The sequence below is a fragment of the Podarcis pityusensis genome (genome assembly GCF_964106645.2).
Source record: "Podarcis pityusensis genome assembly, chromosome: 6".
Taxonomy (NCBI): domain Eukaryota; kingdom Metazoa; phylum Chordata; class Lepidosauria; order Squamata; family Lacertidae; genus Podarcis; species Podarcis pityusensis.
The window spans coordinates 29,703,451-29,721,136 of NC_138030.1; the positions used below are offsets into that span (position 1 = coordinate 29,703,451).

General features: G+C 42.2%; 1 long non-coding RNA gene across 1 annotated transcript in view; it reads right to left on the reverse strand.

Moving 5' to 3' along the window:
• LOC308479567 overlaps positions 1–17,686 on the reverse strand; it is a 113,298-nt gene that overhangs the window by 36,259 nt on the left and 59,353 nt on the right. The window contains exons 2-3 of the long non-coding RNA XR_013987729.1: positions 14,933–15,028; positions 2,814–2,961 (exon numbers count right to left, since the gene is read on the reverse strand). This is a non-coding gene — a long non-coding RNA (uncharacterized lncRNA). The remainder of the gene's footprint in view (positions 1–2,813; positions 2,962–14,932; positions 15,029–17,686) is intronic.

The window sequence follows — 17,686 nt, forward strand, 5'->3', positions numbered from 1 at the left end:
TATTCCACCCTGCATTTGTTTCTCTGCAGACGAAACACAATGCAAATGGGGAAAACGTAATCAATTACACATTATCTGTGGACTGAAAGCAACAACCAAAGTGGTCCATCTAAAAGAGAGCATCCTATCTTCCTTCAAGCATGATACAAAAGGAGTGGTGGTGGAGTTGGGGAAGGAAGATTTACTACCAATTCAGTACCACTTCTCACATAAGAGGGGTCACATTCCCTCATGGGTAATCTTTCTGGGGCTACATTCAAGCGGTGTGCAGGGCCAGATGTGAAAAATGGCAGCTGTCTTTGTACAGTCATGTGAAAGTCAGATGTTTCTATGCTCACATATGTTTCCCATGCCACACACCTCTCCTATTTTTGCTCCATACAAGTAAGGGATATTATTGACAGTTCAAGAACACATTCCAACCAGGCACTTCAGGAGGACATGTTCAGGTGAGAGACCAGATGGCCACATTTGGCCACCAAGCCTGAGGTTCACCACCTGTGAGCTAGAATGGCTGAGGGAAACAGGAGAAGCAAATAGCAGTTGGTTCCGGCCTAGTCAAGGAGCAGGCCTTGTTGTGTCTCCTCTCCCTCAGATACAGCCAGGTGGAACAGGATTATTTGGGACTGTTACACACACAACTATTTTTATTTGTAAGCAGTTGCTGACATGGCATAAAGGCCCAACTAAAGAACAGAAATAGAATAGGAAGCAAGGAACCTGGAAGATGGTGGGGTTGCAGACGGTTGTATAAGACATAAAATATTTTAGGAAAGACCTTGTGGCCTTGCAGCTGCAGGCAATGTAGATTTTTGCTACATTGCTACTATTTTGTTATATGAGGATACCAATTAGAAGGGAAAGAAATTCATAATATCAGGATTGAAGTTCATAGGAATATCATTCACATTTTAGATACAAGCTATGGATCTAGAAGTAAGGCAGAAATAGCAGACCTCAACAGCTACCTGATTCCAGCAAGAATTAGCACCCAAGTCACTACTCTGAAATATTCGTTGTATGCATTGCTTATGCAACACTATGGCAAAGCAGATAGCAAGGGTATATATACAGTTTAATTGTAATTCTGAAAGGGATTTAGCAACTCCATCACTAAACTGTAGTGTAGTGTATTGTACATATGCCCAGAAATTACATTTGCTCCTGAGTTTATTAATCAGAACTACACTTTTTTGGAATCAGATTTCTCTTCCTTCCCCAGGGTAGACCCTACCTCTCAGATTCAAAAGCAACACCTGTCTACCTGGACCTTTCCTGTTCTTTCTTGAAATGTACATAACTTGCAAGAAAAAGTAACAACGAGAGAACTTTTTAGCAGAGCTGATCCAAAATTCCCTGGAACTCATTTTCTCACCAACTTTTGAATGTTCTTTTTCTTTTAGTTTCTTTTGAATTTCAGTTCTCCTCTGGAGAACATCCAACAAAATCACCTCCCCATTATTGCCATGTGTGAATCTGTGGTTCAAGTTTGAATATTGTTTACTATTATTTTAACATATTTGAATGAGACAGTGGGCTTGGCCCTCCACTCTTACCGGCTCCCCTCTCTTAAGCCATCTTTCTTCGTCTTCCAATTCAGTTTAATTCAACATTTAGGTGAGCTGAAATTTCCTCAGAGAAGAACAACCAATGGAGAAGTTCACCTTCTCCCCACCAATAATATTCAGCAAAACTGTTTTCACTCCACCCTACTTTTAATTTCTGAAATGCCACCACTTCAGCTTAAGACAAGGAAGGGTTAATGCTGACAGGAGCTCACTGCTAAACAGGGTGAATTTATTCTACAGTCATTAGCACCGGCATCACTTTGTAACATCTACCTCATTATCCACTCCATTCACACACTTTCCACTATAGTAACCCTGGAGGTATGATTTATTTAATCTCCTTTCATTTTATGCACTACTAAAAATGTAAAAAAATAAAAATTACAAACTAGGATACAGTGTGAGAAAGGCATAGGCAAATATTGGTTAAAATGTTTTCAGGTTGTACCCGCTCAGATGGAATAAAGGGTTGTCAAAGCTTAGATAACAATAATTGTCTATTGATTTCATATATTCATTGCTTAGCAGCCCTGTCACTGATCCATTTTGAGAAGATCACTTTTGAGACACCTTAATCATCACACATTTCAGGACTCGCAGTATACAGCATGCCAATACTGTAATTAGAATACATATAATTACAATGTACCATCATTAGCTCTAATTATACCACTGCATAATAGCGCCATTATAATACATTACTCTTATTAATACTTACACACTTAAAATAAGAATGAACATTATTTGTTCTGGTTGCACTCTTATTTTATTAAAGATCAGCCAGTAATACTGACTTCCCAAGAATATTTTCCTGAGCTAACTACTACAGAGACGAATGGGAGGAAACAAGAGTCATATCCCAGGACAGGGAAGGTTCATAGGATACTGGTGGAACAGAGGTATAATAGGGGAAAGCGATGAGACCGTAAGATCACAGGAATGAAAATGCAACATTAGTGCTATTTATTAGATGTACCATGATATTTGAATTTGCCAAGCATTTGTACTCATAAGTGCATAAATTTAAAGAATCAGTGACTATCCAAGGACTGAGCAGAAATGTAAGAAGTGGGAGGCACATTTATTCTACTTAATTTATATCTTATCCTTAATCTATATCTTATCCTTGGCCTTCATCACATAGTCATCTTAGGGCAGGTTACATAAAATTTAAACATGAGAAAGTAAGCACTAAAACATTAGAACAATATAAACATTACTGCTGTTCTTTCTTTGTTCACATACCTATGAGATAACTGCATGTTCCTATATCGTTAAAAGCCAGGTGGAAGAGGTAGTTTTTGGCTAGGGCTGAAATCCAAATAGTGTCAGTGTCAGCCACATCTCTAGGGGGAGGGCATTCCACAGCTTGGGAGCCTCCACTGAGCAGGTCCTGTAAGAAACCACAGTGCTATCAGCCTCTACTATGATAGAATCCCAACTACTATAGCCTCTCCAGCAGATATTAACATTTGGACAGGGCCGTACCTGGTCTTCGTGTGAGTACAGAGCAGTGGAGGACATGGGCTTTTGCCCAGATCCAGCAGGGCTGTTCCTCTGTTAATGTAACTAGGTTCCAAGCTATTCAGTATAGCATTCATTTTTCCAACAACCCCTTTTCCAAGGACAGTACAGTGCAAGCATGTTAATGATTGGGCTTTGTAACCATCTTGCCACCCTTTAACATCATATCATTGCCTTGCATCCTGCAAATGCAGAAATATTTCCCTTCCTTGCCTGTGGATCACTGTCTTGACCCCAGTTTTTCATTCTAGCCTCAGCACTACTGTCTATTCCAGTTTCAATCTGACAATTCATAAAGAATTACTCTGCTTCCAACCTCTCTTTTCTTCCACTCTCCCCACCTTCATCCTACAATGGAATTTAGAGAGAACTTAACTCACTCAGTGGCTAAGAAACAAAACCCAGCACAGGGCTGTATGCAAAAGTGGCTTGCTGGGTGGGATGAAGCCTCTATGCTGGATTCCATGCAGGTGAATCCCTGTTCTTACCAGGAGAAGGAGAGGCAAGTCAACAGGGAGGTCAATGTGGTACAAACACACCAGCAGGACCAATCCTGCACCATGCTGACCTTCCTGCCATCTTGCTTTGCCCTCCCAGTAAGCAACAGTGGCCCACCTGCCAAAACTACCATAGCAGCTCCTACACACCCTATGGTGAGCCAGTAGAAATGGGTAATGATAAAGTTGAACATTGTCTCCAGCTATTATGGGTTGGAGCTAAGACACCACCCTTCCACTTGTTCTTGTGGCTGCTTTCATTTTCCTATCTAGCTGTGTGTTAACCTGTTCATCACTAAACAGCTTCTTCTTTGGGGCCTGTAAAATGAGTATCGTATTTTTCGTCCTATAGGACGCACTTTTTCCCCTCCAAAAATGAAGGGGAAATCTATGTGCGTCCTATGGGGGCGAATACAGGCTTTCGCTGAAGCTTGGAGAGCGAGAGGGGTCGGAGAGGGGTTCCCGCAAGGCTCCCTAGGCTGCGGATAGCAGCCTGCCGCCCAGAGCGCTGGGCGCTCTGAAGCAGAGTGCCCCACGCTTCGGGAAGATATCCGCAGGCTAGGGAGCCCTGCGGTAGTTCCCGCAAGGCTCCCTAGGCTGCGGATAGCAGCCTGCCGCCCGGCGCGCAGGATGCCCTGAAGCAGAGCGTCCCGCGCACCGGGCAGACATCCGCAGCGTGGGGAGCCCTGCGGGAGTTCCCGCGGGGCTCCCCACGCTGCGGATAGCAGCCTGCCGCCCAGCGCGCGGGATGCCCTGAAGCAGAGCGCCCAGCATGCCGGGCAGACATAAGCCAGCCCCACAAGATCGGGGGACAGCGGGGAGGCGCATCGCCGCCATCCCGCTGTTCCCCGACCTGGTTTTGGGGGGAAATAAAGGGGAAAAAATTTCCTTTATTTCCCCCCCCAAAAAAAATTAGGTGCGTTCTATGGGACGGAGCGTCCTATGGGACGAAAAATACGGTAACCTCATCTTATATTAAATAAGAACTTAACAGGCTGTATGTAGGAAAGCCTTGGCCTCTTTGTGGATAAGAACCCTCTGAGGCAGGCGTCACCAGGCTGGTGCCCTCCAGATGCTTTGCACTACAATTCCAAACAACCTTAGCCAGCATGGCTGCTTGAGAACGCAAAGAAGGCATGGTGCAATATCCCTTCTTAGAGGTTTTTGTAATATAAGACCGTACCTCTATTTACCACGCCTGTCACAGTGACGGGCCTTTTGCTAATAGCTCCCAGATATTGAAGACAATTATATTATTTAATGGGCAGGTGGGGCTGATATTATTGAAACTCTATGCAATATTTTTCTTCATCCCAGCTGCAGAAGTAGCATTTCTATTCTCCACCCCCCCCCCCCAGAGAGCTAAGCCTAGCCTAATTACCAAAATGTCAAATGCTTGGGCAGCATTTCCTGTTGTAGATTCTAAAAGTGTTGTTCTTACTGCTTGCAAACTATTCTGCCAATGTAGACTCTTGCCTTAGCACTAAGGATGTGGAAGACATTTGGTTTGGTTCGCATTTTATTGAGAATCCACCAGATTTGCACTACCCAAAAGATCAGGCAAACAATATGCCACTATCCTATGAAGTTCAATGAACTTTTGCAATGCGGTTCTTCAACCCAAAAGTGCATACAAAAAATACATATATTCAGAAGAAGTGTGCATAAAAATGCAAACATTAGTGAAAATGATATAGAAATTATGCATATTACAGGAAAATGCTTGCAAAAATGTGTATATTAGGTGCAATGTGCACTAGAATGCTGGTGAATTCTCATTAGGACTTTAAAAACAACAACCTCAGACTGATGTGAAAATGCTGTGAACTCAACTTTTAAACTGGAAAAATGAGAAACTGAGAGACATTCATGCATCCCTATTAGGAACATTGGAAACTGCCTTACACTGAGTCAGTGGCTCTCCTGGATTTCAGACAGAATTCTCTCTCAGCCCTCCATAACTGGTGATGTTGGGGACTGATCCTGGGACCTTCTGTTATACCACTGAGTGATGGCCCTTTCCCAGTATCATGTTGTATGTCACCAGTTCAGTGAGAGGCTTCTGTGGAAGGTCTAATTTCAAGTGGGACCTGCAGCAAAATGTTACAGGACATCCTCACTTCCTAACAGGAATGCTCCTGTTCAGAGTTCCAGTCAGCCAACTAGCCAACCATGTCTTCTTTCAAGCTAAACTCAAGCAAGCCAATTATCTCACCTTCTTCGCCCACCATAATATTTTTATTTTTCTCTTCCAACTGACTCTCGACATTCTGTGGCTCCTGGTGGTCAGTAAAAGATTCCTGCAGACTTAGCAAGCTCTAATGTGAATCCACACCTCTCAGTCTAATGTGAGGGTTGAAACTTACCACCCACCAAATATTGCACTTCTCCAGCTGTTGCAACAAAGCCCTCTACTCAAAAACTGTATCAAAATTTTGAAAGGAATTCCATTTAAAAGTATGCATTTAAACCTGCATTTAAATGTAAACATCTCATGTGGATGCTTTTTTTAAAAAAAGGTTAATGCTCTGGTAAGAAGCCAAAATGGGCTCATGAATAAATGCTTGCAAAAATGACACCAACTGGCAATTGACTTATTTATTCATCCTTGTGGCCACTGGGCATGCTTGATCCACACTGAGATGTTTGGAGCGGGTTCCTCTCCACCTCATAATTTACTTTAGCAAGCTTCAGAGTTCTCTTGAGCATGCTAGTCCCATCTTCTTGTTTCTCAGTGGCCCCATTTTGTCTCCAATTCTGACAGCATGAGGGAAACTATGCTGGAGAATGAGAGCGCAAACTTCAACTGCAAGGCCCTGGACAGGTGGCAAGAGCAATAGGGGAAGGTTGCATATTGAACTGCTTAAGAGTCTTTAAACTGATATGGGTTGTTAACCATCATGCGCAGGTCCAGGGTTGTTAACCATAATGTCTGGGCCAATTCCTAACACTAACGGTTGCATTCCGCCTTCTGCTGACACCATTTCCAGTTCTGCAAGGAAAAGCCTTCTTCACTTTCTGCCTCGCACAGCTGCTGAGTGTTGATGTGCATCAGTGAATATGTTTCATTACTGATCTGTGTACAGTTTGCTACAGCAGTTAATTAAGTCTGTGAAATGGCCGGGAATACTTTTGGAAGGCTTGGCATAACAAAAGCATAAAATTATCATGGTTTCTAATGCAGAGTTAAATGACTTTTAACTACAGACCTCACCTTTTACATTTCCCCTACTCTTCTAACTTTCTTCCTGCCCTGAACAACATACTGTAGAATAATGATCCTTATTCCAGGACACTTTGTTATGGGGTAACTGCAGCTTAATCAGCTGCGTAGGATGCAACCATCATGAGTTTCTTTTTTTGCTATGATGGGCAGTCCAACAATATAGGTCCAAATGGTCACTCGCCATGGGCGATAGTCAATTTAGCTTGACTCAGGGTAGACCGATTGAAATTAATGAACCCAACATTGTCATGTTCATTCATTTCAGTGGGTCTACTCTGAATAAAACTTTGTTGCATACTACCCCAGTATCTTGTAAACATTTGTATTGCAGCATGGGAAGCCAGGAATTTTACAAGACCCCCTGAGAATAAATAGTTTTAAAAAGAATCACATTAGACAAATGTAGAAAGGCAGGGATATCAATGATTATCCTCTTGGATTAATAGGAGTTCACCAAAAATGCATGGCAGGAAATTAAGGGGCTCCAAGTGTGTACTTATTGGGTAATGCCCACCCACCCACTCACACCACCCTGGGTCTGTAAAGCACCATGCACTCTGATGGTGCTGTATACAATAAGGAATAAGGAATAATGGCTGTATACTCTTGAATGCTTCCTGTCCCAACACTTATACTTCCAATGCAGTTTTAACAAGGCCCTGGGTGTACAAAGAGCACTTATTTGGTCAAATTTCCATGTGGCCCAGAATCACAGTTAAAGAGTCCTTAAACTTTGCAGCAGCCCCTAAACGTGCAGAAATCACATACCAAAGCGGCCTCCATCTGGTCCACAGATTGCTGTTGTATAAATGGCTGCACACATAAGGGATGGTTACAAGCTTAAAACTCTGTAAATGTGACTCCAGGTCATGCAGAACTTTGCATTTCTTATGCACCCACCATCTTATTTAAATTGGCTGTTCGTTACTCTTAGGCTGCAATCCTACCCACTCTTATGTGGGATGTAAGTCCCGTTGATCTCAGTGGGGTTGAATTCTGAGTTAGGTATGTATAGGGTTGCATTGCTACTCAGGCTAGATGTCCATTTGACTAAGCAATTAAGAGCTGCCATGTGTTTAGGGTAAACAACATTTCATCCAAGGCTGTGATTAAGACCATAATTTCCCAACCTACATGTACATAAGCAGTTTGTGACACAGAGTTTTTAAGTCTCCAATACTCTCTCTGACAAAGTGTGTATGTAATATTTTCAATTTTTTAAAAAAATCCCTGCTTTTTTCCTGGATTGGTGTAGCTATCTAATTTTTGGTCTGCATAGCCGTATACATTTGTAGTGTCCCGTTCAAGTAAGCGAGCATCCTCTTAACTATGTCACTGAGAATTTCCAGCAGAGAAATATGCCAGATAAGCAAAATTGCAGGTGATCTTGGAGAGGGTCAGTATGGCAGGATTTGAATGAAAGCATGAATACCACGTGAATTAACCCTGTTCCTCATTCTCAGGCACTCTCCACATAGTATATGCCTTGATATAAACCTTTCTGGCAGCGTGCAGGCAAGCAGATGTTTGGAGGCTAAATCCAGTCAGCAACATCTGATACACAGTATATTGAGCTTGCATTTGGGCTCTTGTGTCTTGCAAGGGCCATCTGTGTGTTATGAATGCTCACATGTTCTGTCATGGTGATTCACTCTTTTTTAAAAAGCATATATCTTATATCCCCCAGTACATTTTGTATAACCCTGATTGCAGTTGTAGTCACCGGAGCCTGAAGACCATCATGCAGCTATAATGTGAACATGATTCTAACAAAACAAATTAGCGAGGCTGAGAAATAAGGGGAGTTCTCTACCCTGCACTCTGGTCTCCCTCCTTGATTACATGATGATATATAGAAAAGTCTAGGACTCTTTCCCGGAACAGAAAATCATCTCTTGACCTCCTAATCTAAACAGAAGTCAGTTTTGAAGAGACTAGTGCAGTGCTTCTGAATATTCCTTTCAACATAATATTATCAAAGAGGAAGCAGGATGTAGAAGGACTGTAACTCAGTACATGAAAAAAGAAAATCCTAGCTGAATTCCCTGGTGTGCTCATAAAGAGTTGGGAAAGACTCTCTTGTCTTTCCCAACTCTTTGCCAATCATGGTAGACTATTGTTCTTCAGCCTGGGTTCCCTGATATTTTTGTACTCCAACCCCCATCATTCTAAGCCAGTTTAACACAGATCTGCAATGGTGGGAGCTGTAGTTCAGATCCAAGGTTGAAGAACACTGATATTGAGCTAGCTTAACAGGGGAGGCCACATGGCACACACAGTTCTGTCCTCTGAAAGCTTGCCACCACACCTGGCATCTGGTACAGCTACTGCACTCTACCTAAAGTCAGGTCAGCCCTTGTTGGCTTGCATAAGCCCCTAGCAGCTTATTGAATTTTGGAGCAATGCATGGTTGGCTGCCTGGAACCCTGAAGAGGAACAGTCCTGTTAATGGGTGAAGATATCCCAAACTCCTCCCCCTCCAGAACTCCTGTTAGAGAACCCCTCAAAGAACAGAGAGTTGGAGTGACTATCCTATGATTAAAGGCTGCAACACTGGGGGGGGGGGAGTAGTTTAGGGGGAAAGGTGAGTAAGATGAGATATGAGAGAGGTGTATACAATTAGGTATGGAGTGGAGGCAGTGGGTAGAGATAACCTCCCCCCATCATAATACTAGAACTTGGGCCCATCCAATGAAGCTGAATAGGTGATGCCACTGCATCTGTTGGCAACTTTATTATCTCAATGACTCAGTGTCCCACCCCAAGGTACACTATATCAAGGCACTGTCATAGTCCAAAACATCTGAAGGGCACCAGTTTGAGGAACGCTGGCATGCAGGAATGCAGCCTTAGCAGTATTTCTATAAAGAGAAGTTATTGCATAAGAATCTCAGTGGATGTATACTTTGCATCAGTGTCCAGTAATCTTTCATAATCATAATCCATGCCAGGCAAGGAAACTTTATCCTTCTCTAGCCTCTTTGCATGTTATACATTCATTATAGTCATTATTATGCCAGAGAAAGTAAAACACCCTAAATAAGTCTATTGAACTTTATTCAAGTTTGGAAACCACTTTGCCAGATCATCAAATAATGGACAGAGCCTCCTTCCAGAAGCTGTTTACTTAATAAATTAAATTCTGAGATTTGGAAATGCCTGCTATCTCCTATATTACTCATTGTTTATTCAGTAGTGCTCAAAGTTAGCAAGCACAGTAATCAGGAAGTAATATAATACAGAAGGCTAAGTGAGCGTCGAAAAAGGTTTTGCCTTGGATGAAGTGCATGAGATGCTGATCTCATCTATGCTCCTAAAACTGCTCAGTTCAGTGGGTCCTGTGGATTTGGACCGCCTTAGGTGCTATGAATTACCTACAGAGAAAATACTTCCATGTGAAATGCGTATGGAAGCAGAATGCCATCTGTGCACACACACAAAACCCAGATTACTAGATGCATTTATGACATGATGTGGTGGTGGATGGGTGGATGCCCATGTGTGCATTGCACTTAGATGCAGAAAAAACATACATAGTTGCTCTGCTCTGACTCTTGAGCTGCCCACGTGCATATAGAGCCAGCACAGCTTGCAAGGGGTTAGCTCATGGCTTTGTGATGATCCAGAAAGAAGAGAAGAACCCCTGATCTGATGCAGTAATAAGAGTTGTTGACATACAGGTGTGTGAATTGACTCAACAAGGTGTCAGCTGATCTACTTGACTGGCAGGGAGTTATAACCCTGGCTGCTGGGTTGAAGTTTCCAGTCAAGGAAGGAGAAAGATGCCACTTTTCTGGCAGACCTCCCTTTCTGATGCCCTTTCTACATAACTACTTAGGCAGAAGGGTTCTGTGTTCCTAGACTACCTTCACACCTGGGTATGTTCCTGGAACAATGGACAATACCGAAGGGAATACTTGCCAAAGAACTGAGGTTGGAAGATAGATGCCCAACCAGGAGTATGAGAAGCTGGACAGGAGGCAGGAGATACAGGAGATCAGCCTAGGATATATAGCCCTCTTCAGGTGATCTTATGTACAGTAGTGGAATCATGTGGGTAGGACTGCAAGGACAAGCACACTTGCACCACCCCACCCTCTGTCATTCTTGGTACTCTCAGTGAGATGGAAGGTGACCGTGTGAAGCAGGAATCCTCCTGGTTGTAGATTTCTTGGCACACCATTGTTTGTTCACAGTACACTGTATCAGAATGCCTGAAGAGGGCTTCCTAGACATGGGAAACAATGCCTGGTGCAATACGAATGTGCTGACTTGTTTCCAGAGGCTCAGAACAGAGTGAGCCTGGTGGCTTGGTCTTGGGAGTTGAAGCACAGAGAAGGCCACCACAGAAAAGGCCTTAAAACTTCCCATCAACACGTGCTCATTCTTCTTCCATTATGTCTATAGAATCAAATGCCTGTGGATTCATGGATTCTGTTATCAAGAGCAGTGAAGAAGATTTGGGCTTTATTCACAACTTTCTGCCTCATTATTATTCTGTTATATCGGCTGAGAAATTTGACAAATATTATCTTGGACTGTGTATACAAATATACGCTATTTTGTTCTTTCCAATATATGTTGCACTGAAGAACAAAATACTGTACCAACAAATTGTGTGTGGTTTTTTTATATAAAAAGCAGAGTCTACATAGAAAATAAATGAGTCTTGAAAATGATAATTTTTATTTCCCTCTGGACAGTAGCTGCCTGAAGACTGACATTCTGTAGCAGTAGCTAAATTTACTCCTAGTTATATATGCCAGGGGTCTGCCCCCTCCATGAATTTGTTTACAGATGGGTCTTTTTTCCCTTTCCTCCTCCCTACAATCTTCCTTCTCCTTCTCTCTCTCTCTCTCACCCTCCCTTTTTCCTAGAGAGAAATGAAGGTTTTGTTTTTTTTACATTGAATATTTAAAGACGGAGAATTTGCAGGACGCAGCAGAGACTGCCTCCTGTGATAAGAGGAGTTATTGTTGTGAAGAATTCCTTTAAGATTCAATCTTAATCATTCCACTATTGAAATGGAAGAATAAAGTAATATGAGGTTTGAATAGACTTGATTAAAAAGAATAATTATTTTGCTTGGGTGAGTTAAATATATAAATTCATGGTGAGTTTGCATTCTCTTAGCATTTGCCTATTAGAACAGTTCCACTTTTCAATAATTATGAGTCTAGCTTTTAACAAAGAAGAGGACCCTTTTGTCTCCCAAAGCCCTCTTTTTCAGGATGATTGATGGTAAATCCACACTAATGTTGGGCGTTGAGCACAAGGGACTCTGGAGCTTGTAATCTGAGGTTGCAACACAGCCAGTTGCAGCTAACATAGGCAATGCCTTCTCATGCCTCAGAGCCCACTTAGTGCCAAGCCTTCTGCCCTTGTATCAGAGCTGAGCTAGGAGGTAGGACAAAGAACAAAGCCAGGAACATATCCACAGCCTAGAAGGCCTTGTTGCTCAGGTAAGGTCCCAAGAAGGGCTTCATAGCCCTTCAGGTCTAGAGTAGTCCAATGGGAAGGCTGAGTAGGTGGGTCCAGTCCAGGATGTGAGTGACTGCATTGCTAGGATAGTGTTCCAAGCTTCAGTTGTGATAGCTGAGGCATGGCGAAGCTGTTGACCTCTGAATGTTATTCAGCTTCCGTCAGCCTCAGCGAGCATAGCCAATGGTCAAGGATGATGTAAGCTAGCAACATCTGGAGGGTCACAGTCTCCCCATTCCCATGACAGCTCAACCATATGCAAAGGTTCTAGCCTCAACAGCATCAGATGCCTTGCTGGATCAACAAGAGAGGCAGTGTTTTTAGTGGTTAGAGTGTTGGATTAAAACAGGGAGACTTGAACTCAAATTCCCACTCAGTCATAATGATCACTGGATTACCTTAGGCTTGTTGCCATTTCACAGACTAACCTACTTCACAGGGTTGTTGTGAAGGCAAAAGAGGGGAAGCTATGCACTTTTCTCTGAGCTCCTTGATGCAATGGTATGATCAAAAATGTCCTTAATAAATCAATTGAAAGGAGCAGAAATTTTTGTCCGTTACTTTTCAGACTCCAGCTCTAACTCCAGACCATGACTTGGAACATATACCCTCCAAAGAAAATTTCAGGCATTGCCTTTCCAGAAAGATCAGGAGTAGGTATTTGCAAGAGAGAGATAGAAAAGCTTCTTTTGCTTTTCTATTTTTTCCTTCCTCCAAGAACCTCTTAGTGGCACATGGGGTTTACCTTTTTACACCCTCACCACAACCCTGGGACATAGATTTAGGCTGAGCATGTGTGACTGGCTCAAGGTCAACTAGAAAGCTTCATGGCTGAGTGCAACATTTGAACCCAGGTTTCCCTGTTTTCATCAAGCACACTAAACATTACACCGGCTCTCAAATTCCTCTTTCTTCACACTATCATTTTAAAACAAATTAGCCCCATGACACACAACAGGTTTCCTACAACCATACAGCTAATGTTCTGGCTTTAAAACAAGTTATTGATAATGATGCAATACTAGGCATATAAACATTTTTACAGGAGGCTATGTCTAGTATAAATAATCTACAACTGAAAAACAACATCATCGACTGGAAGAATTCAACCCCTTTCTTCTTAACTAGAAAATACTAGACAAAAGCTGAAGTTCTAAATCCTCTTTTCCTGGGAGTAGCACCCCTTAAGCTCAACAGGACTTACATCTGAGTAGTCACATATGTGCTGTGATAGTGCAACTCTATACATGACATCTCACAAGGATGCGCCATTAATGCAAGTAGTCTCAATTCCTGGGGCTGCAATCATACGTACACTCGCCTAAGAATAAGCCTCACTGCATAGACCGGGACTAAATTCTGAGCAGATGTGCATATGCTTGCATGGCTGCAATCCTAGACCTAGGATTAAGCGCCACTGAATTCACTGTTACTTACTCCCTAATAATCATACATAGTGTTGGGCTCTCAATGCATTATCCTGTTTTAAAACTCTTGCTTCATCTCTTCTAACTGAGTTGGAAAACAAAGAGCCTGGCCAGTAGGTTTTCAGGTCTGCTGCTAGAAAAGCATCGCTAAGAGCATCGTTTTTTTAAAGCTGTACACCCAAGGTGAACTTTTAGACTGGACTCTGTCCCTGAAGGTGACATCTGTTTAAAGAGCTGCCCAGTCCAAGTCCAGTTTAAAGATTGAAACCATAAGAAGAGAGAGCAATGGGGACCTTGAAGTTGCCCATCAACATTTGGCGTCTGGACTGCAGATTAAGCCAGGCATAGGGATACTCGGCCCTCCAGATGTTGTGAGACTACAATTCCCATCATCCCTGACCACTGGTCCTGTTAGCTAGGGATGATAGGAGTTGTAGTCCCAAAACATCTGGAGGGCCGAGTTTGCCTATGCCTGGATTAAGCTGACACATAGGCCATCTGGTCACATGATGAGAAGTATTGTATTTCTATTTAAATTATAGTCATTTCCCCCCTAAGCATGCACCTAGGCATACAAATTAACTTATGCAAATCTGTATTCTTTTTCGTCCTCTGTTTTGATAGAATGTAGGTGGCACCTAACCTAGGTGAGCCATTAATTAACTGCATCTCTTCCATCTCTGAAAGAGGCTGTTGGGCCTTTCTCCCAAGCTTCAGAAGGTCCCAGATATGATTCCCAGGTTCTCCAAGTAGAGACCCCTGTGAGAGACCCCTGCCTAAACCCCTGGGCAGCCACTGCTAGTCAGCATAGACTGTATTGTGTTAGATCGGTCTGACTCAGTAAGATTCTTACATTTCTGTTACTCAACTACCCTTAAAAAAAAATCAAAGTATTGTTGACCTTTTCCTTCCATGCTCTAATTTGCAGTGTGCATGATTGTAGCAGTAGCAAGTTATACAAGGACCGGGTTTTTATTAGCTTTGCAGCAGCAACTGCTATGGGAATGGGGAACAAAAAGAGCAGCTCTGCTTGCCATCTTCTTTTACCAACCTGTGAAATTCTTTGCCAACTTTAATTTGTATTATCTCTCCCTCTCTTTTTCTGCCACTTTTCTGCTGCCTTTCCCCCCTTTCTTTTTAAGAATACTTTTGACAGGAAATCATATTCTTTTTGGTTGCACCCCCACACAGATGCATAAAAACACGTACCAGTAAATTAATCCTCCTGTCCCTCTGAGTTTTCTTCTAATTTCAACTTTTTGTAAGTTGCCTTGGGAGCCTGTTGAAGGGTTTAGCATAAATAACCTAAAAACAATAAAATAAAATATTAGGCTTACATGGAACATAGTGGAAGTGGTTGTTGCTCTCTCAGAATTGTTGGGGGGATGCGATTCTGGAGGAAAGGACATTGAAAACAAGCTGTGTGTGTTTACATGTCATCCCAAATGAGGAAATGCAGCACCCACAAATAGGACAAAAGAGGATACAGATTTGCATAATACTAGCATAGGTTGATTTATCTGTATAGATGCAAGTTTAGAAATAATTGCTATAATTTAAATAGAAATACGATATGTCTCACTCCCTATAATGAAGAAGACTGCGACACCTAAGTGCCTGTTGGTGCTATCTGTTTATATTTAAACCAGTCTTAGACCAGACTGCCTTTCAAATACAGTGGTACCTCAGGTTACATACGCTTCAGTTTACATACGCTTCAGGTTAAAGACTCCGCTAACCCAGAAATAGTGCTTCAGGTTAAGAACTTTGCTTCAGGATGAGAACAGAAATCGGGCTCTGGCGGCGCGGCAGCAGCAGGAGACCCCATTAGCTAAAGTGGTGCTTCAGGTTAAGAACAGTTTCAGGTTCAGTACGGACCGCCAGAACAAATTAAGTACTTAACCTGAGGTACCACTGTAGAGGATGCTTTCAAACAGAGGGCTAGGACAGGACCACAGGACATAGGACCACACTAGATATGAAACACTGATTCTCATGATGCTTTGCAAAGAAAATGTTGCATCGTTGATAAAACCATGGTAGTGGTCAGTGCATTAGTTGGCTCTCAAAAAATTCTTTGGCTACCTAGTAAATTGCAGGATTATAAAGGTTAGGATTCAGTGGTGCATAATCAAATATGCAAGTGGGGAAAGAGTTCCTAGAAGGATATTTTAAATGCTAGGACATGCATCACAATCCTATGCCTGTTTTCTAATAAATGTCCCTTAGTGAGGTGTATGCAGAATTCACAGTGAGTGTTCAGGCTTAATATGTAAAATCTTTGCTATCACTACCTTAATCAGATAAAAGTTTCTGTGAGATGAAATGATGAGAGGTTTCATGTGGTTGTTATCACTAAAGATTCTATTTCCTTATGACTTGCATGTTGTGCATTCCCCACCCCACCCCAGTTGTTCCAGATGCCTATATCTGAGGAACAAGCAACGAGTGTGAGAAATAATGGTTACATGAGAAGTCATCTCAAGACTGAAGCTGAATATGAGTAGGAAGGGAAGGATTTGTCAATTTCAGTTCTTACATTTTCTCATTTCTCCAACCTTAAATTGGGTTTTCCATATTGCTGTAGCAATTTGCAAATTTTCTTTTAAAAAAACAAAACCCTAAAGAAATTCCTTAGCATTTTAGTGTGAGTTTCTCCCTAAAAACACACATAAACACATTTTTGTATGCAATTTTGACTGATGCACATATTTTGCCAAACAGTAAGCTTCAAATGCCTGATTCGGCTAATCTCCCCTACCCACTCCCAACTGCATGATCATCATCATCACCATGTCAGGAAGAACAGAAATATTATCCCTCGGCCCACCCCTTCCCTTATATTCTGGTCACAGCTCCCTCAGCCCTCCAGATGTTAAAGGCTGAATATCTGCAGTTGGCAGCCTGCACTACTCATCTAGGGGCTCCCTGCACAGTTTAGGACCCTGGAAGATCACAATTCAAATCACACAGGAAGCCTAAACTAGTCGCACAGCCACAGAAGTTCAATCCCCAGGTATGGAGGAATGTGAGAGTAACAATGGTGGTGTGATGAAGGGGACAGGGCAGGGAGCATACGTCTGCTCTCCATCTCTCCATGTCAGTGCTTGACCATTCTATAATATAAAACAACAATACAAACACAACACGTAGGCTAATAGTTAGTAGAGAAGTTTCAATAGTAAAATCTCTCAATTGTCTTTCAAAAGTTTCAACGGAAGACGTCTCAAAAGCCTCAAAAGGACAGTGTCTCTGGAATGATGCTACTGTTTCGTAATGGTCTTCATCAGCTGGAAATAAGATACAAGGTATACAACCGATGAATGATAACAAAACTGAGCTACCTGCATACACATTGTAAAATAAAGCAGAATATACAAAACAGAATATATAAAAAAGGTGCATACCCGATATTTTTCAACAAAATACAGTGGTACCTCGGGTTACAAACACCTCGGGTTACAGAGTCCACTAACCTGGAAGTAGTACCTCGGGTTAAGAACTTTACCTCAGGATGAGAACACAATTTCATAAGACAGGCTTCCTCAACCTTGGCCCTCCAGATGTTTTGAGACTACAGTTCCCATCATCCCTGACCACTGGTCCTGCTAGCTAGGGATCATGGGAGTTGTAGGCCGAAAACATCTGGAGGGCCGAGGTTGAGGAAGTCTGGTATAGGACATATGAAGTAAGCCACAGGTGTTTCCAATAATGGTATACTTAAAGGAACAGTATGGCATATACAGCATACAAAAACAAAGTAGACCCATGAAAAACAAATGTACAGATACTATTCCTCTGTGTATTTGTTTTTCATGAGACATCTTCTGTTGAAACCTTTGAGAGACTATTGAGAGACTGTCCTTAGACATCTGTTTTGAACACACGGCTTGACGGTCCTCTCTACCACTCTGTTATATTGTACATATGATTGGCTTATTCCTATAATTTGAATGATATCAT